The following is a 13744-nucleotide window of genomic DNA, read 5'->3' as shown; positions in this document are numbered from 1 at the left end:
GCGGGAAGGCAGGGCGCTAAGGATGTTTAGCCTAAAAGCCTCTTTTAAGGTTGCGAATTAAATTGACCATACTGTAGATGTGGACTGACGACCTACTCGTCGGCAAAGGAGGTAACTGTCTTAAGCTGCGTGTCAGTCTCCCCTCCAGATCCTTAAGGGCCTATGTGGCCTGCTTCCTGTCACTTCAACTAGCAAAATACTAGGATAGTTTAGTTACTTCAACTCGTTAATAAAATACTGAATTAAAATTTAATACGAAGATGGTGATGGTATCAATGTGAACACACCTTATTTGACCTAATTACCCTCCCTAAACCTTCTAAGCGGAAAATAGACTTAAAGCGATTCCTAGCAAACTGAAAAGTTCCTAGATCGTATAAGAGTTTCTAATAAGTGCCTCATAATTTATTTTATTATACACTGGTGCCTAAGACAAACTGGTGGATCCTTCACCTCCGTCAGCACCTTGGCTTTGCCACAGCACCTCTCGATTTATCTTTTAATTTATTAGTAAAGAGAATTCAATTTTTCTTATAAAGTAGTACAATGCCATACTGTTTACGCAGATTGTCTGCAAGACTATGATGAGCCTCTGGCTTACTATAATATTATTATACGTTAGAATCATCATATAAGTATTTTATAAAAATTACTAAGTTATTGAACAAACCTCGTACGTATAATAAACCACTAATTTAATAAAAAAAAATAAAAATCTTTATCACCATAATAAATATTAACCCATCGTCTTCTTACTCTTACTGAGTTCTGCCGCGAGTTCAAAAAATTGGGCTCGTCCGGGATTTGAACCCGGGACCTCTCGCACCCTAAGCGAAAATCATACCCCTAGACCAACGAGCCAGATGCTACAGTAAATGAAAGCCTAATACTGTTTTAGCCGCCTGGTCATTTTGCAAGGAAACTCTGCGGTACTCTGAACAATTCCAGGAAGAATCAGTTTTGTGATAAAAATGTTAATATAAAGGTTGTGAGAAAAATAACTACGCAAACAAATATCACGAACATAAAATATAGTACTTTAAGATAAGACACAGACTAATAGTTTTGATTGACACAACTGTCGCCAATCCGTACATTTCAAATCTCAAACTTTCCCAAGTTATATTCCTCTAGTATGGTCACCATGGCAGAGATGAAAATAATCAAATAAAGTGAAGCGTTGTGGTAATAAAACGTAAAATAACTCCGCGTAAGCAAAGCAGGCTACTTGAGCAAATAATCTCAAATCTGGCCATAAAAAGGATAATATTGAAGTATAGGATTCAGAAACGAATAAACCTTATTCGGACTTCATTTAAGACCGACTTATTAAAGTGTGTCCAGAAATAATTGTTTTTTTAATTTCCATAATATTCGATTCATTGTTGAAATATGCTATGGGATGTAAGACTTCAGATATTATTTTTTGAAATATTCTATGTTTAGTACACATAAAATAAATATATTTTGTGTGGTACGGGATGTAATTATTTTAAAACGTTGTTTCGGTGAGAAAGGGTGATGTAAAACACCCATAAGGGACTAATCCAAAGTGGAAATACATATGATTAAACAATAATTGAACATTTTATTTCTTAACTTGAGTCGTTTAAATGTTATAAAATCTATATGTGGAAACAGCATAATGAAATAGCTTTCAGCAGTCGAAAACAAATATCCTGTTAGCATTTTTAATATCTAGGTCAACAGACAAACAATTACTTGCGTAGAGTTGTATTTTTATTGATCCTGTATTTTAATTTTTTAATTTAGTTTTGTTTTCATGGCTCAACCACCAAACACCGATAGATACAAATTTTTTTATAACAAACCCTTAAATTAGCGCATTTGTTATTGACTGGTGTGGAGAATTTGTTTATTTAAAATTGGAACAAAAATAATAATTTATTTCGAAACTATAAGCAGAATAAAAATAAAAATGCAAGGACAGGAAAGAAAAAAATAAAGTAAATAAACGATAGGTATTATGTAGTAGTCGGGAGTTTTTTTCTGAATGACGTTGTCCGATCATGGAAAATTTCCAGGTCATGTGGTCTTTGTGTACTGTTGGAGGTAGAGTTAAGCTTCGCCATGGGAGAGTAGCGTTCGACATTAGTGAGATAATTAAGTACTTTGAAAGCCTACCTAAAAGGGTCACGAACCTCAGTTGTGAGGAACATGAAGCAAGAACAAAGTACTTTAAAAATTAAAAAAATTTGGACATGTGGAACTACTACTGTTGATACACCTTTCAATGTTTCACTATTATTCATAATTAAAAACTTTTATTTATGGAAAATACGTGTACAATCTCCCGGCGTGCAACTTGAAAATTTATTACGTAATTAAGAGAAGAATGTTTTCTTTAGCTTCGAGAATGACTTCAACTAAAAGTAAAGAGTAAAGTAAACATGGGAATATGAGGACGTTTCGTAGATGCAGTAGTTAATTAAAAAAAAAAACAATTTTAGAGCGACTTTAATAATTATAAGTCAAAGTCATTTGAATACTTTAGCTCAAGACTATGTAATAATAATCCCAAACAGAGCCTTTATAACCCTATCTTAGAAACATATTCGTAAAATATTCTTCCATCTAAAGGAAAGGAAGAATTAACAGGCGGTTCCAAGAAACTAGTAATACTCTTCCTTGACCCTTTATAGGTTATTAAAAGTGACCCATGATTTTCATTCTTTTATTAAAAAAACGCTGTTGCCTCTCTCGGCTTTGCCCCTAAAGCCTTCATCTCCATAAGATAAATCATAGATAAGTTTAGAATTTATTTTGCAAACGATTTTTTTGAAATTGCCCAGCGGTCATTATTAATAAATAAAAAAATGTTAATCTGTTCTCGTGGATAAGACTATATTTTTGAACTCTACATTTTTAGGTTAATTTGAAATAAGTCTCCGTATAAAAGAATAAAAAAGCTATTTGGGCTCGTCCGGGATTTGAACCCGGGACCTCTCGCACCCTAAGCGAAAATCATACCCCTAGACCAACGAGCCGCTGTTTGATTATATCGAAGTGAGAGAACAGAATTCACGATAAATAAAAAGTGAAAGGCTTATAATGATGGTGTAAAACAGGCTTATGGTAATCACGTGATAGGTGTAATATACGTCGAAGGTATATAAACAAGTAGCATAGATTGTTATAGTTATATTAACGCGTTTAATGGTGTGTTTATTCTTGTTTATTTTTTATCTAGAAAGCGATTGAAGCGGCTGGTTGACTGAATAGTTTAAGAAAATCATATAAAAGACTTGGGCATTAGTAGAGTACTGCTTACGAATAATTTCGACATCTTATAGAACATCTTGTTGAATACCAATTGAAAATATATTTGACACAATTGCAAGTGATCACACGTTTCCGATTGCGAATTTGATATTTCACACTACCGATAATTAACATTTATATTCATGGGTTCATTAAAGCTTTACGTTGTTGCGAACGTAACACGAGGGAATTACGTCTATTCAGTATAAAAATAACAATTTTTATATTGAGAATATTTGCTTTTTAATTGTTTGGCAATCAATTTATAATGGTAGTTAAAAATAAACTGAGAACACGATTCCTTCATAGTGTAATATACTTTAAAATTATCACACACAATGCTAGGTAATGAACTGAACAATCTGTTGCAATATAAATCTTGGTGCTCTTAAAAAACGCGAGCTCTTCTCAGAACTGAGCGTATTTGGAGCTTTAACTAGAAGGATGCCATTTTAGTGGGGCTGATTCGACTTCTGAATCTGATTCTGGTTTGTATTAAATTGAGCACTTCTGACATTTTTATAATGATATACGCAAGTGGCAATTGTAAATGATCCTATGTGAATAATAAATTTAATAAATGGCCAGAATAAAAATTAGCTCGCTATTGAATTTGGTTGTCTTAGACTTATAGAGAAATAAATTTAAATTTTTGTTAAAATTAGCACAAATAATATATTAGAAAATCATCTTTTCATTCGATAGGCGAATAGGCGACGCTGCAAAGGATTGGGACTTTTAAAACTTTGGCCTTTATTAGATGAACTACTAAATTCTAAATTAAAAAAATGAATTAAAAAATCTTATCTATCAGAGAATATTAAATTCATTATTGTAATAATCGTGTGCATTGCCTAAACTTCTGAATATTTCTTAAATGTTTTCAAGCGCCAAAAATTCTAAACCGTTTAATAAAATCATTAATAAAAAACGCCATTGTTAACGATTACAAATTTTGGAACGTGAATATAATCAGAAATATTATCCTTTCATTTATTGTAGTACTATTTAAAAGTGAAAAATATTTATATCGTTAAACAAAAATTATTAAAAGCTTTTCCGATATTTGAAAAATATTTATTTTGCTCTTTATTTTTGTAACATTAAAGTATCGCCGCTCGAACAATAAAGTCTGATAAATAAATATAACAACAAACAAAAAGCCAACCGTAGCGTGCACACAGACCATTTTTCTGTGTCAAAAAGTAGGCTAATTTCTTTAAACTCGCATATACATAAAAATATTTGCATGCTGTTGGCGACATTATATGATGTGTAATTTCTTCTTTAAGTACCTGTTTGTGGCATGTTTTATGTTTAGTAGCAGCATGTGACGGCAAATCAAAATTTTCTCTTATTATTTAATTAACGTAAGGGCTCTGATTACAGATCTCCGTGCTCTTCCGAAGTATAATATTTTAATAATAATCTAACGATACATTAACAAATTATTATTATTCTATGATGACAGACATACAATAAAAAATATATGATACAACCATTGAAGTTTAACTCTACTAATTGGTTAGGAAGCAAGATCCACAGTTGAGTTTATCGTTATTATCATTTCAACCATAGGACGTCTAGAGCAAGATGTAGACATACTTCATAGATTAACTATAGGACCAATTAGTAGTGACCTTTAGAAAATCTTAACAAGTGTCTGTCCTCCTTGTGGTCGGACGTTTTATGTTGTGCTTGCTGATCGGAGGTTTCTGCTCTAGCCCAACGACCGCAAGCCATTAATTCAGCGCGATATGTGGCCTGTGCATCTTCAGTTCACTTTACCAATCTACTAGGCTATCTCGATTGCTTTGTTTTGTTTACCGATGTCCTCATCCCTGAGAATGCATGCTTGTTAATAAAGCCAGAAGTGAGAGACAGTGAGAAACGTAACACTCATAATTTGCAAACACGCTGGTCCTATGTAATCGTCTTAAGGCACTGAATGATTTTGGATGAAAAGATGTTTTATAGTTTTCTGAATGCTGCCCAGCCGAGTTAATTGAGTTTAAACATAACGAGTAAGAACAATTCACAATACGCTGTGAAAATATTTGCCAGGGGAATTTTATGGCTTTGAATTTAATTGCGTTTCTGTTAGATCGTAAGTCCGATGATCCCGACGTTATTACTGTTCTCTACTTCACTAATGAATTTTTAATTCAGTAACTCTTAACATTACAACCTTTTTTCTTTGTAAGGGCTTTTCATTTTCTCATAGCATGAGATAAATATAAGTTCGTATAAAGCAAGTGCTTTTGTCATCTAGTGTAGGATTTTCAATAATGTTTGAAACTTTATAGTAGTATGTTGAGTTCGCTTTTATTAAATAAATAATATTCAAAGTTTGAAGTTTAGATATGATTTCAAAAATTTTAATTTATAGACATGATGCTAAAAATTAATTCGTCATATTCATTGAAGCTGCATGACGTCCACAGCTGGACATAGGCTTCCTCCAAAGTTTTCTCATAGGACCCTTGCATTCATCGTCTTCTTAAGAAGGTTATATGTCCATCTTGCTGCTGTAGCCCTACGTTACGGAGCAAGCCCTTAGGTCTCCAATCCAGAACTGTGATGCCTCTGCAACCAGGTTCAGTATTTTCTACAACCAATAAGCACATAATGAAATTATATCTAACTTATAATTTGTTTAGCGTTATTATTTTGTCTATTTTTGCACAATTTAAACTTAGTTACATCTATTTTATTATTTCTTCCTTGAGATTACGACGAAAAAGTTTTAAAAAAGTTAAAGTTCGTTTATTCAGAGCATGTTATTAAAGCTGCTCTCCATCACACCGCGATGACGAGATACCCAGATGTTCTCTTCGGTATTTAATTTTCATCAACATTTTCTTAATGACTTTGCTTAAAATATAGAGTTTAGTCTACTATAGATTTTAGTGCCTAAAGAAGGTAAACAATGAATGTGTCATCAGTGACGGCTGGCTTTGGACTGTTATAATAATGTTTGCTCCGTTGCTTTTAAATTTCCATAAATGTCATTTTCCTTTAATTAACGTAACCAAGTTAGAGACCGTGCTTCTTGCATAGTCGCTCTCAGAGGCGTGCTCTGGGTTCCCCTACGAGATCGAATCAGGAATGAGATCCATAAACGAATGAAAGCCATTGAAATATCCTAGCAGATTGATAAGTTGAAGCAGCAGTGAGTTGGCCACATTGCGCGTAGAACCAATGTCCGCTGTTATTTTAAGGTGATGGAGTAAATACCATGGACTGGCAAGCATAGCATATTACGTCCTCCAAGGTTGACAGACGATCTTGATAAAGTCATTTAAAGACGCTGGATGCAGGCCGCTTCTTTCTTTTTGAATATTTATCAGAAAGGCCATGTTTAGCAGTGCACCTGTGTACACATATGTATTTAATGGAATCAAAAAACACATATGTACTCATTAGAATTTGATCCATTTTATCTTATTTCTTTGCTATTGTTTATTTTGAATAAGGCACGAATGGTGTATTGAAGAGCTTAAGTGAGCTGGTGCATCCGAATTTTTTATTTAATATTTTATTAAAAAAATGTATATAAACGCGGAACCAGCATGACATGGCATAATTTATTAAATACAAAATTATTATTAAGAGTAGCAACATTTTTATTAATATGCTAGTCTACTGAATATTAATAAAGAAATAATAATAAATAATATGATTAAATATATTATAACATAATACATTTAATTGCTTGGTTGTAAAAGAAAGGGTTATTCATCACAAAGAAGAAGCAATTTATTATCATAACGGAAATGCGGAAGCTGTGGTGTTACAAATTTACGGATAAATTAATTATTCAACCAATGTATTCGGTGGGTGTGTAACTTATTTAATTATTATTAAAGAAAACACGCCGGTTTACAAAGTTGCAGTTTCCGTAGCTGCTATTTAAGAAGTGGGGTTTGGATTGGTGGAAAACTTCCCTTTGACATCTCTCACCCAAGAAATTTGACGACAATTGTGAAGTTATGGCCGCTGTTTGGAATATTCCGAGGGTCAGGATTAAGATTTTATGTCTTAGTTTAGCAAACAGATTGACCAAATGTATATACTTGTTAGGTGACAACAAAGAAAGTTAATTATTATTATTACCATATTCACTGTATTTATTTTTGATTATCACTACTTTTGCAGTAGCCGTTGTATGTAGGTTAGGTTTATTACCACAACTTCTGACTTTTGAGACTAAGTTTAGCTAAATAGAATGTGTTTAGGCATTTTAATACGAAAGGAGGTGTTACGATTAGTAGATCAGGCGAAAGCTAATTTCGCCTTGTCATATTCTTGTATAAAAAAGGTAAAGGTATTTACAAAATTTGTTATTCGCAGAAACTCTATATAGTTAATTTGGCCATAAATACTTTTATATTAAAAAATATTAAAGCCAAATCTTTATATGAAAATTTATCATATTTTTCAAATTTAACTACTTAGGCGGTAAGGGAGACAAAAGAAAAAAATAATTTACCAACGAGATAAATGACCAATGGTTTAATAAGTAAAACGATCGACTTTATGCTTAAAGTTCTGTAGAAGTTCTCTACTAGTCAGCTGTGAACAACATGAACAATATTCGACTTTCGTAATAGTTTAGTGCGCTCTTAATTATCAAGGAATGACTGATTTATATTTTTATTAAAATGTTATCAAAAACATCGCCGCAAGTATTTAAAGATGTGATACTTGATGAGGTCCAACGTAGTGAACACAGTGTTGTTAAGCGTCTTAACAACTCTATGTTCAATAATGAAATGTGGTGCTTTCAGGATGACTCAGCGGATCTTAAAGCGCGACCGAACCAAACGTTAGAAACGAAGATTTTGGACTTCTTCAGAGCTGGAGACTGTTCGTCTACACATACACGCGTTCGTCACAATTTTAATACGCTGGACTATGGTCAGTTTTAGAGGGTATAGTGTGTTGTAGATACCATGACAATTTCAAATATCTGAAACAATCTATAACATTGGTAGTGGAGAAATTTCTTAAGTAGAGAGCACGTGACTCTAATAATAGCTAGCCAAACGGTTAAAGAATTGAATTGAATCTGATAAATAAGCGGCAATTTTTTTTAATATTATTATGCTAATGTTTTAAAAATATCATTAAAATAGTATAGTTATAAATATTTCATGTAATAGTAAAAAACAAGAAACAACTTTGTAACAAAGTTTATTTTTAGACTAAATACATAAAAAATCTATCCAGTTTTTTATTATTTGTCTTGTCAGATATATTTTTTATACTTTGTTTCCAATTGCTTCTTGCGTCGGATGAATATAAATAGCCTTCGCTATTTACCCTTGTATTGACGCATATGAGCTACGTACGGGATTTTATTATCAGTGCGGTAGTAAATGTTAGCGTATTTACTTTTATGAACTTGATAGCGAGCAAACACTTTATTTCCTTTAAGGTACATGCGATAATAAGATAAATTTTGGTTGATTTCGTTAATATCCATATCTTCGCGAAGTATACCTTATGTATAAAGTGTTGCGGTATTACCTTACTTCTCTAATACATAGGATTGCGGTGTGGGTAGAAAAGTTCACAGACGAGCTTCGTTAGTGAAAAGTTAAATGGGATATGATACTTTTGCAATCAAAAGAGTACTTCAAGCGTACTACCATTAAAAAGAGTTTGTTCCGTTTGCTCTTTAGAATGTGGTTATGTGAACAAACTTCCGTAAATTATAGTAAAGTGGAGAACGATACTATACAGAATGTACAGTTATTAGGATATTGTTTAATTAGAAATGTAATAAAATGTAATACTAGTGAGACATAACTATGTAAATTATTTCTAGTACATGTTGAATTTATTACTACTTTCTACCTGCAAAGACCTAAGTTCTGTATATATAAGACCTTCTTCAATATACATATTAAAGTGAAAGTTTTATGAAAAACGAAACCTTCTCCACTTATTGATGCTCCTAAAAACTCTTAGCAAAAGTAGAAAGAACAAAAGTAGAGACTTAAGTGGCGACTGGCAAGCGCAGCGTAGGACGTTCACCCCCAGGTGGAGAGATGACCTTGTCAGGGTCGTCGGAAGACACTGTCCTGCCCAGTCGGACTGACAAAGGTCCTCAGCTATAATTATGATGATGATGATAATGATAAATAAAACAATATAACGCTTATAAGCATTATAAAATAGATTAAGATAATAAAACTTTGTAATTTTTTATCGCCAATGAAGTTCAAGTTTATAAGTCGCGGTAAAGTTTTTTTTTTTTATTAATTTAACAGTTAGTCTGGGTCAAGGGATCATGACTACATATAGTGGTTTATTGACACGAGGTCGGGAATGAGCGGCTGAAGAAGAATGAATACGGGATGCTTACTAATAACCTGCTTTGAATATAAAGTGCTTTGATTATTTTCCACATTACTAAGATCAGACGACAGTCTCAACTAACGTATTCTCCGGACCTCTGATCCCTTAATAGGCGCCTAAAGTATTTGGCGACAAATGTCAACGACATTTGCCACGCGTGCAGCTTTTTCTATGTTCCTATTCTACCATATTATATCCTCTATTAAGAAAAGAAATGTAAACTCTGGTTTTTACTGCTAAACCATAAAATAAACTGATCTTGGAAAAAATAGAAATTAAGATGATGAGTCGAATTTAATTTTTAATTTTTAAGTTAGAAAACCGATCAACTCATTTTTGATTCAATATTCTTTACATACATTACTCAACTAAGTACTCTTCCGTATACTGAATAAATCGTAATAAGATAAAACTAGGAAGAGGAGTATTTATAACATCTGTATTAATTCTAGACAAGAATAATTTAAAAGATCCGTTGGAAAAATATAGAGCAATGCACTCCAGTGCAGCAGCACTGTTCCTTCCTGATATGCGAGCGTTTATCTGCCGCAGGAAGCAATCAGCAGGCAAACCTTTTTAATATAAAACCTGAGGAAGTAATCTTTTAGGTCGAAACCACCTCGGCGTCTTCTTCTAAGAAACAATAGATTACACCACCTTGAAGTAACTACTAAAGAAATAACAGGTCAAGTCGGTGATCGCAAATGTGGTGCTGCATAACATTTTATAAATCAAAAGACATGTTATCTCTATAAAAGAACGAAAGTTCGTTACAATATTAAATCAGAATGAATAGATTTGTAAAAGAACTAAAGTCACAGATGTGGATTGAAGAATGATTTGTCCGAAGTGGCAATGGGCGAGGCACGTCGCTCGTGCAACAGATGGCTGTTGGGGTTGACAGATTCTTGAGCGACTACTACGAATCGATGGACGCGGCGTGGATAAGTGGGTGACATAGCCAAGTTCGTGGGAAATCACTGAATGTGGGCAGCGTAAAAGCGATCATCGTGGTCATCCTAGAGGGAGGCTGATGCCTTGTAGTGGGTGTTTATCGGCTGACATGATGATGAGAGCAATATTCACTTACTTACTAATACTTACTAATGAAATGCTATTCCAGACCCGCTATTTAACCGCATATAAATTCCCAAAAAAAAATACATAAGTTTTGTGGACCCAAAGAATCTATAAAATAGCAAGGGCATTACGATACAATATCACCGCAACGTGTTTGTGGCCTGCGTGAAGTGAAATAACTTCTGGTATTGATTCCATATTGCCCTATATTGCCTACCGCAGTTTTTTATCAACGCGTCAATAAGCCGTAATGGAATATTATCTAGTGTAGTTGATAATAACTTGATATTGACCTGATTTTCTTTTTTCTTGTTCAATGACGTATCTACGGTACCGTGTGTGCTTAGGCATGCGAAATGTAGTGGAAAAATCGATTACAAACTAATCGACAGTTTTCACTTACTAAAAAACTTTCAGTCCGTTGCCATTACAGAGAGGTTTTTTAGAACCAAATGTTTAAGTTTATGAAAAGATATTTTAGAATTCTTCTATACATCGAGATCAGACCTTGAAATGAGCTCTTGCTTTTTCTCTGATGATCTTCATGTTGTTAGCCCTAAAGCTTTTACAGCTTTATCGGTACTGAGTTCACGGAACGGAAGGGTCTGAAATAGATACCTTGAAATGAGAACGGTGCCTCAACGTATAGACAAATGTGTAATTTAGCTATTGTTTGACTCGTCGTTATGTTTTTTTTGCTTCTTTTAAATTAATTATAAAAATCTGGCACAATTAATATAGATTATATTAATTAAAAATCTATTTTTAATATTTATGTCATTAGTTATAGAAAAGAAATCGATTATTCTATATTTGATGACTATTTCACATTCTTGGTACTATTTTGATAATAATAAACCATCACACAATATAATATCTCAATAATTTTTTCATTATTAAAAGAACATTGCAATTGAAGATTAGGTGAGTATACCCGGCACAAAATTATCGATATTGGAAATATTTATCAATCTCGTTAGATAGCAAAATACTAAGATAATACCAGAAGCAAGTTCTTTCTGCCCTGTACATTGTTTAAAAGAAGAATGACGATTTGCAAACACTAAACGAAAAACGTCAGTAACACAAAAAGAGACTTGAGTATGTATATACAACATATATGTACAATTTCAAGGATTAACTTTATTGCCACGTCTGTGATAGGGTATTTAAGACAAAGTTCAGTGACCTTCTAGAAATAATATTTGTTTTCTGGGCAAGTATATCTATCGTTGTTGCGGACTATTCACGATAACGACATATCTTATAAATTGACTGTCAGTCTATTTACACATGTCTATTTATTGTTTACAAAGACTCAAATTCCAGCTTTATACTACACGGCAATTATTTAATTAGCAGGTACTTAACCTGATTGACTACGTATGTATTGGAACATAGACGCGTCATAATGCTATTATAGTTATATAACCATATTATCGCAGGTCACCAGATTTACTTGGAGCTGTTAAATTTGAATAGCTAATTAGTAATAATCGCTAACACGGTTGGTTTGAGGAACAGTCCAAATTTAACAATTTGGAAAAATATTGGATTACGAAAACAGTAATTTTTTCCATTAACACGTGTACGATTCAAAAAACAAAGTATCATTTAAATAAAAAGACGAGATCAAGTAGAAGTGTGATTATTTTTGTATATGTAAAAACATCGATAGATATAAGAAAAATAGCATTGTGTATAAGATTAGAACTTGAAATAAAGAAAAGTTACGTATTCGGGGGACGGAAAGTAATGTCGCTTTCGTAAGTTAAATTCACACGACTACATTTTTAACAAGTTTTTATTTCCAATCAACAATATATTCACCTTCGTTATCAACAACCTTTTGCCATCCAGTATACAAATTTTTAATGCCGGAGCGGTAAAAATCAATCGATTTTTATGTAACATATATAGAAACGATATTACTTTCCGTTTCCCCTAATAGTTATATATACCTTGCTCAAGTCTTTATTAAATTAGTAACTATTTTATGGCAACTGTGTATGCTATTAAAATACACTCTCACGTATATGTTTGTGTCTCTGAATTATTATATAATCTATCTAGAACAAAAAACTTTTAAGAAAATTTTGTTACTATATGAAGAGTTTTCAAATGGTAATAAAGCTTGGTAATGAGTTGCTCTACTGTATTAAGGATATTGTTAAAGTGGCCACAAAAAGCCGTTGACTTTATTGTTGACTTTTTCAAATTAAAGTGCGTTTGGAACTTTCGTAGTTTTGTGATTGCATTGAGCTGCCCTAAGTATTGGTATGCTTAGGGAAGCTTAATCTGATCGTAGCTTCTATCAAATGGGCTCTTACAAAAGTGGTCACTATTCAAAGTGTATCATAATATAAATAAATAAATTGTTTTCTATTACAGTTTAGATTTTCATATTACTATTATTTATTATTCCTCAATTATATACTCGTATATAACAAGACACGTGCTCATTCGGATCTTGATTGAAATTTCTTATTCAGAAATCTAACTCACAGATTATAAATAATTTAGGAATCTGGTGTAAAAACGATGTAAGGCCATTTACATATAATTCAAATAATCACAAAATCCCAGCGTATTAATATCAGGCTATGTGATACTCGATTAAGTTTAAATTAATGGTACAATATATATGCACTAGATAATGAACATAACGACACTGACCCGCTTTCCGCCATGCGCTATGCTGTTTAGTAATTAAACCAATAAATTTAATAACAGTTGTTTTAAGGGAACGGGGGGAATTTATGGAAGCATGATGATAGGCTAAAGTGAATTCTGATTTACAGCTCCATTATTGACGAAAGTAGGTCAACCTTTTTTTCTAGAAAAATTTGATTTTCCGATTTTATAGTTCTGGATTACTTACATGCTCATATAAAGAGTTTTTTTTAAACTTTATTTATTTATTATGTAGTTATTGATCATGTTATTTATAATTAAGATCATGGTACGTCATGGAACGAATACAAAAAGTGATAGAGCTCCTCAATTTAAATTTAAA

At 32.6% G+C, this 13744-nt stretch overlaps 2 non-coding genes across 2 annotated transcripts; both read right to left on the bottom strand.

The window, feature by feature from the left end:
• Positions 1-789: 789 nt before the first annotated feature.
• On the bottom strand, positions 790-861 carry TRNAP-AGG (transfer RNA proline (anticodon AGG)). Its single transcript has one exon. It is a non-coding gene; the product is annotated as a tRNA-Pro (tRNA).
• A 2075-nt stretch (positions 862-2936) lies between these two features.
• Positions 2937-3008, bottom strand: TRNAP-AGG (transfer RNA proline (anticodon AGG)). Its single transcript has one exon. It is a non-coding gene; the product is annotated as a tRNA-Pro (tRNA).
• Positions 3009-13744: the final 10736 nt, after the last annotated feature.

Source organism: Battus philenor, unplaced genomic scaffold, assembly GCF_028537555.1.
Source record: "Battus philenor isolate CCGP_79_NKW_IND1 unplaced genomic scaffold, ilBatPhil1.0.hap1 SCAF_18, whole genome shotgun sequence".
NCBI lineage: Eukaryota > Metazoa > Arthropoda > Insecta > Lepidoptera > Papilionidae > Battus > Battus philenor.
The sequence above is the reverse complement of the archived record's forward strand: the minus strand, read 5'-3'. Positions and strand labels throughout refer to the sequence as shown.